The sequence below is a fragment of the Morone saxatilis genome, unplaced genomic scaffold (assembly GCF_004916995.1).
Source record: "Morone saxatilis isolate NCDOM2014 unplaced genomic scaffold, NCSU_SB_2.0 Contig20, whole genome shotgun sequence".
Taxonomy (NCBI): Eukaryota; Metazoa; Chordata; class Actinopteri; family Moronidae; genus Morone; species Morone saxatilis.
This window is the reverse complement of record NW_023339763.1, coordinates 4,095,484-4,108,059: the sequence shown is the minus strand read 5'-3', so window position 1 is coordinate 4,108,059 and position 12,576 is coordinate 4,095,484. Positions and strand designations below refer to the sequence as shown.

At 38.5% G+C, this 12,576-nt stretch overlaps 1 protein-coding gene across 1 annotated transcript in view; it reads left to right on the top strand.

Annotated features, from left to right (window-relative positions):
* tmem132e (transmembrane protein 132E) overlaps positions 1 to 12,576 on the top strand; it is a 330,786-nt gene that overhangs the window by 61,126 nt on the left and 257,084 nt on the right. The window lies entirely within an intron of this gene.

Sequence of the window (12,576 nt, the reverse complement as noted above, 5' to 3'; positions counted from 1 at the left end):
TGCCTTATCAGGGAAAGAATACATTTAATCACATTAATACTTTTGAGAAAGGCACTGAATAATTTAACCTGCAGTGTGCAAGAGTAATGCTCAGATCTAGTTAATGTTGTAATACTTTTTTATGTTTGAGATTATTTTAAGGGATTTTTTTAAAAATTGCTTGGACAAGCTAATCTATAAGTCAGTCCTAGTTTGAGTCCTTGAGCTGCCGTGATTATTATTGAGATGTTTTTCTAATTGTATACTCTGGGTTTAATCATCTCTCTCTGTTATTCGTTAAGTAGTTATACTTAGTGATACACAAAGTACTCCGAGCATTTTCTAACCATAAATTCTGGTTGTAAACATGGTGCATCAGGGATTGTAATAACCAAACCTAGTGATTACTGTCATAGAGTACTAAAAATCAACCACATGTGCACAGATCGACACAATTGTACATCATGTCTCTTGATGATTTTTCTGTTTTCCCATATCATTCTCTCTTAGCCTCATTGTCTATAATTTAAGATCTTTTATGGGCTACTCTGCACTATGATTGGCTTTTTCATGGTGAATAACATTGGACATGAGGCTGTGAATGTTCATCACTGGTGGCTTGTTGCCTATTCTTACCTGGGGACAAAAACGCTGCAACGCTCTGGCTACATTTGGGCCTTGCTGTGTGCCAGCCTGTTTGCTAAACTGGTGAATTGATTTGCCAGCCAGTATTCCCTGATTGTGTCTGTAGACCAAAGCAATAGGGTCAGAGCTGCAGAGAGATGAGTTTATTCACCATTCATCGATCAAGCCGTCCAACCAAGATAAGGAGTGGATGCTGAGTGGAGCAGAGTTTCCCACTGAGAGCAGACACTGACCCGGTTATAAACACAGCAGCCTTGCTGACCCACAGGGAAGTCTGTTTGAAACTATTAGGTAAACTTCACAAGAAAATAACTAATAGAAAGTTTTATTCACTCAATATGATTATAAAAAACACAATTTCTTTCTTTTCACTGGTTTTTACTGTGAAGCAGTTACAGGTGTAGCAACTGGCACAGGGGTAGCAACAGCGCTAAGTCAGTATTTCATTAAAAACATCAAGATATGTTCTTTAATGACACTTTTTATGTCGCAGTTTACTCAGGTGTTAAATATTGCAAGGGAGGAATGGTAAAAAGAAGTGAGTGGCGATGGTCCAATTTGCGATGATCCTTCTTGCGTGAATAATTCCATCTCCAAAAAGCAAGTGCAAATTAGTGCAGGTGTAATGAGAAGAAGAAGGTTGTGGTAGGGATAAGAAAATTTATATATTTTTATTTTTTTATTTTCAGTGTTCAGAGAAGCTGCACTTAATTAGTTCAGAAACAAGAAGTTATTTCTTGAGACAGAGAGCAGTAATAATGAGTGAATATTCACATTTTGGGTAAATTGTTTAAAGAGTGGAGAGGTGTGGGTGTTTGGCCATCAAACATTAATTTGATCTTGAACTTGACAATCCCTGATGCACCATGTTGATTTTATTAATCTGATAATTCATAGCACTGGGGACCACACATCCTATTCACATACACAGAACACTACCAAAAAAGGTAGGAATTGACTGCAGCCGTAACAAACAACCTAAAGAAAACAGTTGCATTCATGACAGTAATGAGCTCAACCGCACGGCAGGCATCACATGACTATGGTATTGCAGTCATACGGTAATTGCCACAGCTCTAATTTATCTGGCGGTTATAGGCATCAGCATTGTCTGAACTTGTTTGACAAGGTCTTGAACGTAACAGACGTTCATGTATATGTAAAAGTCCCGTACTCCAGCTGTAAGCTCTCCTTAATTTGCAAATATTAGCAGACTAAGGCAAGACAAATCAAACTAAAGGTCATGTACTTGCTTTGTTAATGCATGAAGTTAAATGTTTAGCTAAGAGTGCAGCTTAGCTAAGAAACTCTTACATCATGCACATGTTTCTCCCTCCACTTGACTGCATGTTGATTTTGCGAACTCCATTTCCCTTCCTGATACAAGGAAATATTCCATTGCAGTGACAGGAAGTGACAGTTGCACTGACTGCACTGACAGCAGTAACTGACACTGAGACGCAACAGCGTTGTTAGTTTATGGTCTATCAATAATGTCACGCTCAGTGCCTATTTACTTTGGCCCGAGAAACTGGGAGATGCCCGGGTTGCCTTTATTATTGAGTTTCCCTTCAGGAGCCTTGAGAAGCTCTAGTCTGACAGATCTATTTGGCAGAGGTGAACATGGCATCAGTAGCAGATAAGTGATGTATATGCACACCCCTTCTCTCCCTGTACTCTTTATCACTCTTATTCACACTCAGCCCTTCATTTTTTTGCTAGCCTCGTTTTTCTAATCTGTGTGGGACTTTGGGAGAATTTTGAACAGTTTAGGCGTTTGGACTACGTGACTGTGCAGTTCTCTGGCTTGTGCTCATTCTCTGTATGTCGGTGTAGGTACAGCTGTCTGATTAGCATGGGTGGGCTGAGATCGGTGAAAAGGTCAGAGTTCATTGACTTCATTGACTCAAGAGTTCATGGATTTTGTTTCACTTCTTCCTGTTGGATAATTGATTGGATTGCCAATGCTTATGATTAATGGCTGCATTCAGGCATGCATGTGGCCCTCTAAACAAGCCCTCTATCAGTGTGAACCTTAAACAATTCTTATGCCAGATTTCTTACAGTTTTACCTACCATGGGTACCTGTGATGCATTCAGAGTGGAAACTGAAAACTAGAGGTTGTAGACAAGACTGGTACAGACCGGATTCTCAGACACGTTCTGAATAAATCCCACTAAGCATATAAATATTGTGGTAATGTCAGTCATATTTAAATGCTGTAACATGAATTTTAACATTAACATCATCACTAGGTAACAGTTTTTGGAGAAGCAACAAATCCTCAAACCTAAATTAAAAATAGGTCATGTCATGTCCTTCCAAAATTATCCATATCCCATTCGATTCATGTGAACATTTTCTGATCTGCCAACACACAACCCTCCTCTTATGTCACCATACTTTGCATGACCATGAGAGTTTGTTTGTCAGAAATGTTGACATATTTCATTTTATGCGTTTGAGTTCACAACAGATGTTGCCAGAAATGGTCCTCGCCAGAAAATCTGTCCCCAAGACTAAGTGACAAAATCCCAGTGTTTTCTGATCTGACTACCCAGTCTGCAGTTCATCTTTTGTCAATGCCCTCCAACAGCCTTAGACAGTTTAAATTCTCCAACTATTTAAGCATAAAAAATATATTTGATTTGAACTAATTTATTGGTAAGGTAAATTAAGTTAATCGGCCGACTACATTTTCGGCCGACTACATTTTCTTTATACAAATGTAACAACTAAAATTGAATTTAGTTTAGTTAGTTTTCTTCCACTAAAGCAAATCATTACATTACCTGTCAAACAATACAATTAATCGATTATCAAAATGGTAGCCAATTTATATTGGGGCTTTGTGGCTTACATTTTTTTAATAATATAAAGTCAATTTAAAGGAAACGAGTCAATGGAACAAAGTGGAATTATATCGCCAATACTTAAAATACTGCACAAATTTAGAGTTATTGCTTCTACGATTCATTTTTGAGTTGGGTTTAATTCATGGAAATTATTGATAGAAATATTTTTGGAGGATTAAGTTATGTTAGCTTACTTCTTTCATTAAAATATGGTGTTAGGATTTACTGTGTACTGTTACGTATGACCACTACAAAAATGATTCATACGACCGCTTGATCTGCAACACTGAGGGGTTCTAATAACGTTACACTATTTATAAGGCTTCATTCCTTACAAACAAGAGTCATAATTCATGCAGTTGCAACAGGGTCTTGTCACAGGATAGCTTATACTCCATTTGACCACGTGATCATGTGTGGATTATCGTTGCATCAAAAACATGACTGATATAGTCCTCTTAATGATTTAATTTGCTGGCACCAATTTAAAAAACATCCGACCCTGTGCACAGTCTACTGTTACGTCATGGTAACACTAGACTGGACATTAATGTGATTGGCAGTGACATTGCTTTCTCAGGCAAAGGATAGTGCTTTTAGTGACAGATGCTGTAATGTAGGTCAATATAATGGACTGTTAGAATGTGCTGTCAACAAATGGTGTCAGTGGCGAGCATTAGATATTTTCTTTTAAGATAAATGGCACAATAATAAAAAAATTGGTAAGCTAGAAATGTGCAAATTACACAGCATGAAGGCTGTTTTTTGTAGCATCCTGACATCAATGCATGATTACTACATTAGGCTACTTCTAAGTGCGAAAGGACTACATTTGGTGGCGGCAAAACTGCAGAAAAACACAAGACCCTATCCAGAGGCGCTGTTTGGTTTGTCTGTTCTGGGTTAGAAACATGACGGTTCAGCATGGTGGACTCCATGGTAGATGACCCGCTCCTTCTGTAGATATAAATGGATCATTCGCAGGTAACTAAAACGGAATGATTCTTATTTTCATGTATTTATATACTAATGAAAACGAATACAAATTAATATTATATTGTATTTCTGCCATATTCTGCCAACAGATCTTCCTAAATCTTGCACACTGGTCATTTAAGTCCCTGGTGTGGTTTTTTAGTCACCAATTTGTTTTACATAACTAAAACATTCTGGTATTGGCATGGACTAACCCATCTTCATTAATTTAATAAAGCACATACAAAAGAGGGATCTATCCCCAGTGACAGAGTGCCGGTCTTAAATTTGATTAACACCAGATCTAACAGTACTGCTGGCATAAGTTACAGGCTGCTAATCATCTCTACAATGATCTAACTTTGTTGTTGTGATTACGCCAGTCTATTTCAATTATGACAGTCATTCTTAAATATTTTCAATGAGACAAAAAGCACATTTAAATGTCTATGTAAGCAAAAACAAGTATGAAAAAGAAAAAATGTTAATGGCTTCTTAGAGGGATATTCCAGGCTTGTGCTTTTTACAGGACTTTTCATGGCAAACATAAAAAGGTTTTGAGGGTATGAGCCTGCTGTAGTCTGTATCTTGTTCTTTCATTTCTCCAGTTTCTGTTGATGTGTTTCTGCTTGATTAGTCTGCATAAAGCATCATCTCTTTTGCATTACCATCTCAAGATGCGAACGAGAAGCAGTGGCCATATATCTGAACCAAATTACTAATACTGTGGCCTTTCATTTGACGTTTTTTGCAATAACTCTCCAGTGCCAACGGAACTGGCAACATAAATTTTGAATCAACCTGTGTGAAGTATAAAGCAGAATGCACATGTGCTTGTGAATACACACACACACACTTACCCATGCGCGCGCGCGCACACACACACACACACACACAGTGGGACAATCTTCCTCCAGGGACTGAGGAAATTAATAATTCACATACATTTCTGGCACATCTTATGTGTTCTCTTTTATGATATCTCTGGAAGCCTAAGAAACTCAGCCTATGGGAGGGAGATCTGTGGAATCATTACAGCCCAGCAATAACGCTGCAGCCCGCTTAATGAAGTAGAAGATGGATTGATGCTGGGCAGGGTTATTGCTATTCAGAGAGCCCTCCCCATCACTCTGTGGAGGGTGAACAGGACACTGAGAGAGGCATGAAGAGAAAACAGAGGACACAGAGGCTAATGAAGGGACCTCACTGGACATGAATGGCAGCAGCAAGCAGCAGTGTCCCTTTCCCGTGGAGAAGATTCTACATTCAGTCCACAGCAAACACCCCCCCGCTCCTCCCTCCCCAGTGCTAGCAGCTCATATTATCTGCCATGCAACAGTGCCTGATTTAGGCCTGCTTACTGCTGCAAGGCCTCCTCCAGATAGGCCTTGTTTATCACCAAGATTTTTTTTTCTTTAGGACTCCACAGATGCACTCACTGCCATGAAAAAAAGATGAGAGCTGTGTCCTTTTACCCTCATTAAAAACTGGACCGTTTCCTGAACATACTGTAAGCTCTCCGCGCATCCTGGGTCCTCACTGAGATAACAGTTGCAGGGTTTATCTTAAGAGCCCTCAGTATTTGTGGCGAAGTATTAAATCTGGCTGATGGCTTATTAAAGTTTTAGATTCACACTTGATGCAAGTTTTTCTCTTCGGTGATGGTCAGAAACACAACATCTATTTACAGATAAACACATTCTAAATCCACTCTTTGTCTTCTCTCTGTTGTTTTGCTTATTTTATAGGCTGCTTGCATGTCTATGTGTTCCCTTTGTTCACTTCCAAACAGCACTTACACTCAGTGATTACCCTTTTCAGACAAGACAACACATTTGATTTTGTCTGTGAATGCCGTTTCCTTTCTTCAGTAATAGACATGACCCTGTGTTGTTTGTTTCCACCACATGAAAGCGAGAGGAAACAGCAGAATGGATTGTTTACTGAGCTGAGAATGAAGAATGTTTTAGTCATGTTTGTCTTTGTTAAACATGTATTTCTGTTGTTGCCATATTGTGCAATGGATTCTTAAAGGCCCCTACCTCAATAAAGAGGGTTTAAAGTTGCATCAGGCAAATTTAAAAAGAAAAAGAAAATTAGAAATATCTGTTATCAATATGTGTGACAAATTCAGGACTGAAGAGGTCCTGTAGTTTCATAAAATGTTACCAAATTATATTCTGGTGTATTATCAGCAGTGGGAAATTCAACGATAAGCGAAGAGTCAAAATTCAAGTGTTAACTAAAAACTGTCTTCACGAGAGCAGTGTGTTATTTAAGACTGGTGCCTCGTTATTCCCTTTAGTATTATGCACAACAGACTGATTATTGTAGTAAATACAAGCTGCTGTGTGCTGTTCATCTCGTCCTGTTACTGTGCAGGATTTGTGTTGATGAAATGGCACTATAGCAATTTACTGTTGCACTTCCATACATTTCGGGGACCCACAAGAGACATGTTTAAAGTGAGTATATCTCGGCCTCTGCTGCATCAATTCTGACTTGATTCTTTTTAGGGATGGGCACGAGTACTCGAGTACTCTTTTTTTGGACTGTAGTATTCGTTCAACGTTCCAATGAACTTCCAGTACAAGCTATGTAAAATTAAACTGTGTGTGATAGAACAACCAGTTCGATGATTATCCACTTGTGGATTTGTGTCAGATAACAGACAGCTGCTCATCACCCCACTTGCCAGCGTTTGGAGTGTTAGGAAGCATTGTTGTGATGCTACCAGGCAGAGAAGATTAACTGGCTCATAACAAAAATGGTGACTAGAGATATGCTCCCGTTACACCTTTTGGAAGGAGGCTTGTTGAGCTTGTTGAGAACGAGCTATCTCGGTGAATAACAACAACTACAAGAGTGAAGATGTAGAAAGTGTGGTAAAATTGAGGGCTGAGCTACAAAGTGCGGAACAAAATGAACACAAGTATATCTTATGAATTTCTAGTCCCAGGTCCAAGCTGAGGTAACCCTCAGGCACCGTTATGTTTTGGAGCTGCCAACGTGCATATTTGAATAGTGATGTTTTAATATTTGAATCTTTCTAACTCTTACCTGACATGCGGTTTAGAGAGGCTAGTTGTCACTTTTTTTACTTTCAGGACACACATCATGCATGAACACTTTACAATGGAAGGGTTAGGGTTAGGTACATTATATGTGTGCTGCCTGTGAACCTATACCATTGAGTTACAATTGAGTTAAGGACCATACTAGGGATTTTCCACATTGTAGCCCATTAACTACAAACTATCTGTACTCTACACTTTGTCAACCATTTTTCAAGGCATAACGTAGGTAGAAAAAGTAATTGGAAACTAGTTACCAAACAAGTACACGGAAAATGGCAAATAACTTGCAACGCCATTGTTAATCTTCTAATCTAAGACTGTGATTCTCCTTTTCCATGTAGTTCTTATAGTTCTGTAATCTATAACAATATATTTTTAGATGTGCAGCTTGGTGCTTTCAGAACACAGTGAATGGAGAAATAAATGTAGACGTTAACCACATCTTTATAATTTCTGTTGTGTGCAGACTACAATACGTGGTTCTTAAAAATCCCATTTTAAACTAAATGGTTTTGTAAATCCTGTAGCCAAATCCAACATTTGTAAATAGTAAACGTTTAAGCCATGTTTGTAGGATGTCACTGCACACTGCTAACACTCCCTCCCAGCTGCTGCCAGCTGAGCCGGCTCTGCCTTACCTGTGATCATGTGTATCACTTTGTGACTATTTAAATAAGCTGAGATGCAAAGAATGATTTTTGCTATCCAGGTTATGTAACTTGTCAAGCAAGTCAAGAGATAAATCTTAGGAATAACCTGGCCTTCCATCTGATCAACTTAAAAAGAAGGATCAATGTTTAGTCACATTGCTCTCATTCTTTCACAAAATATTCCTTGTGAATGTTCAGTCTTTGAATGCATAATTTGATTTATGCCAACAAAGCAATCATGTTTTATATTCATAGAAAATAAAACCATTATCTTCCACGAGCCAAACAAATAAAATGTCTCCTCTTCATTTAGCCAGAGGAAAAATGTGGGGAAACATTCAGCAACAAATCCAGGGGGAGAAGGTTTCCAGCTGAATACCTCTAGGTCTATTTATGTGGGAGATGAAAAGCTTGTATAACACTGGCATGATACTCACTTTCCGAAGAAGAGACAACTTCTGAATAGCGGCATTCAGTTGTGAGCTTCACTAAATATTCTTAAAGTCACGCTGATTGAGAATATTCAGAGCCTGCACCTGAAAGCATCAAAAAGGCCTGCGGTTCACTTCTGTCCACTCTCCAAAGGGATGTATGCTGCGGTTTATACCATCAACATAGCGTGGCCTCAGTTTCTAAAGCCTGATCTGTTTTCTCTAGAGTCTCACCCGCCCCCACCCCCTGCTCCATTCCAGACACTGATTTCAAAGCTTTGCTAAAGCATTAATTTTTAAAGTTAAATCTGACCGCAGGCAACAAATATTAATGCATTCTGCACCAGAAACAGCAGATATCTTGCATAGTTAATATTTAAGCAGAGAACATGTTACAGCTACTGTTTACTAAATAAAATGCAAAGAGTGTTTTGTATAATTTGACAAGCAAAGTGAGAATCGTGTATGCTGTATGTGTGGTACATGTACAATCAATGCTTTCATTTGGATTATTCATATCTTCAAGCAAACGTTCAGCATACACGTTCTGTATTGTGCGAGCGGTGTGCATCCTGTTCTTTAACAGCCAGTTGTTATGCGTGATGGCAGACTATGTAAATGGCATTAGGTGTATTCGTTAGACAGGTGTAACCTTTTCCCACAGATCGTTAGTTACCTTGACCTTTTGTCAATAAGGGCATAAAGATTCCCAGACCAAGTGAACCTGAACTTTGCGCTGCTTTGCCCACTCCATCACCACTGTGACGCTGACACCTCCTTTTCCCACAGCTGACCTTTTTAGGCAGATATCATCCAGTTGTCAACATAGGGATTGAGATAATGTATGCCAACAGATGTCTGACTTCTGTACAACCTGAGCTTCCTCACTTGATTAAAGTGTTTCTCTCCCCCCCCCAACATGTTGCATAGAGAATGTTTTATTTCCAGAGTCTCTGATGCATGAGAACATGATTAGATTATGTAAGTAAGCAGAATATGTTCGCAAAAGGAATGCATTAAACCTCACTGACTAGGTTTTCTGACAGATGTTAGATCTTGCTTGTTCACACAACCAATAACAGGTTATCTAGATAGAATTTAAAATTGGACATAGAGTCAACATTTGTTTTTGGCCAAATGTATTCTTGTCTTGTTTATTTTGCCAGGTAGTGTTGCTGCATTTAACTTGGATGGCTACAGTCGTATTTCTAAAACTACATTGTGTTCAACTAAATAGAAGACTTTTATAGTACAAATTCTGAACTAGTGTTTACTTGATCTGTTTGACCCTGAAGCCCTGCTGGGTTACAGCAGCTACTGGATTCAGGTTTAGCTTTGATTTAGACATGTGATGTCAGATGAAGGCATGAGAATAAAGACCCAGTGAAGATTTGTTCTCACCAAAAATCACCTAAAGCTTTTACAGAAACTGCAATTCTTGTATAACACATATTGATGAGCTGTGTATTGTTTGCAGAACAGTGCGAATAGTTTCAGTGGAGTCAGTGATGGGCAACTGATGGGCAGATCTGGATGTCCACATCAGTCTTTAATCCTTAACTGCTAAACAAACCAAACTAAATAAACTTTAATCAATAATCTCACCTGATGTTTCCTTTTTTAGCATCTGACAGATGTAGTAGAGCATTTTTAGCTGTTGTTGCTATATTAAACGTGCATCAGGCAGTTACAAAGTATTTTTATCTGCTTTTATCAATACTTTGTTTTATCAGTCCAAACTAAATCAATTAATTTTTTCAAAGCATGTTCTAAAAATACCATTCATGATCAAATAAGGCTATGTATTGATGGGGTTTCACAAAGAAAAATATTTGGTTTACAGCACAATACTTATGATAGAGCATACTGTATAACACTAAGATAGTTTCACATATGTTGATTTTGTTTTGCATAGAGGGAAACCCATTATAGTGACTAGTGTTTGTGAGGTGAGCTCAGTCTTTTAGTGATTTATGGGAAAATTACTCTAATCAATGTAAACTCATCGCACCCTAAACCCAAAACCACAAACATACAGCTGATGTGTCACAATTTGTGTAAATGTGGAATCGGACGTTTTCTTTGCTAACCGATAAATACTTAAATGTCACTGACATGTATTGCTGTAATTAACTATTCAGCTATTTATTCTGTTTACCTTTACATTATTAAATGTTCATGCAAAACAACTCAAATGTTAATGCCATTTTTAACAGCCAATCACTTACATTACCCTGTTTTTCTCACATAGTTTAGACACATTGCTAATAATGTTTTTCTTTTTTGTTTCATGTTGATGTCCTTCCTTGCTATACCTATGGATTAGGTGAGTAATTTATATACTCTTACTTATAGTATTTGTCAATGACAAGGGAATGACTGAAGCCCATGATGTCTCTGTTAATAGCAACATCACATTGCAGCAATAAGGATGTGTGTTCTGTTCCCAGTTTTTTTTCTTTCTGTTTGTGGTTTTCTCATCTCACGATACCAGGCGATTGGAAATCTTGGCACCCACCAATCGTCTGGGGTTTTCTAAATTCAAAGTAGTTGCTTGAACGGCGACGAGAATGTCCTCCAACAAACATTATTACATCAAGGGCACCCCTTACCTGAAACAGTGCTTTCCCCCCATTTTCCTCCCTAGTAAAACTGGTGACATAACAAATCACATTTTAAAAGAGAGAGCTTTTTCAAACATTGAAAATTAATGTCTTGAGCAACATTATATAGTATGGCAGTGTTAACATGCACACACCTTTTGCATTTCACCAACCATAAAGACTTTGGTTTAGTTTTGCAAAGCAGGTTTTTTTTTAAAACTCTCTAATTGTTTAGCAACTAAAGCCAAGAGAAAGTCCTCATTTTCTTGTGAGCTCTAGTGATTATCTGCTTTTCTGAAGTGAACTGCAGACTTCTTTATTGGGGTGATGAAGTCAAGATAGATGAAAATACAGATAAAGTACGGTGTAAGGGAAAAGATTTGTGTGGCCTGTTCAGATTTCTTCACTGAGTGGTGCGCATACAATACTCTGAATTAACAATCTAGAATTAACCAGAGCGCTTGAGCGAAATATCTGGATAGCACTGGGACATCGGCACCAGCTTGTATTGCTGTTGTCGTGGTGATCTTGGATGCCACATTTGGTGCAGGGATGTCAGCACCATCTTGGTCACCATGGAGATGGTGCACCTGCAACCAGCACACCTTGAAGTCACATCTGGCGGGAATTAGAAACCTTTTGAGGGATGATAGGCCAGCTGTTGCATTGTGATGTTATCCAGGTGGCAGCAGCATTTTGTACAATGCTGAAATGGAGCTAAGAACAGAATTCTTTGAAAAACAAATAAATTAACCATGTCTATATGTTTGACATTGCATACACACTCCACTTTGGAAAGGTTAGGTCAGTTGATTGTACAGGTGAAATGTGTTTTTCAGTAAAAATAATCCCACTTTTACAGATTTTGCTGAGACGTAGTATGTATATAAGAAAAGAATGAGGTCTGACAACACTAATATTTGGAGTATATGCAAATTGCAAATACATTTTTAAATATTGTGTTACAGTATCCAAAATGGCAGTTACATCCTTCAATCCTTTAATTATGTCTAAAATACAGTAAAACACTCATTCTTCTACACCAGAGTATTCACACAGAGTATTCAGTGTTTCTGATAAACAGTGTTGGGATCTTCTACAGGGCTTCCACATCATCGACACTGACCATAACTTCTGCCTTCTAAAGCCAGGGATCATTGCGCAGGGTTGTCTGACAATCTGATTTCCACATGCGTATGAAATGTATACCAGCTGTCTTTCTATTCTCCTCTGACACATCTCCCTGGAAGTGCCGAGCCTCAGGTCCCCTCAGCAGGAGGAGGGCTGAAAGAAAGAGGTCAGAGAGATTGACTGAATCAAGATTAAGCTGCCATAGCAGCACTCGGACTTAAATGTGCAG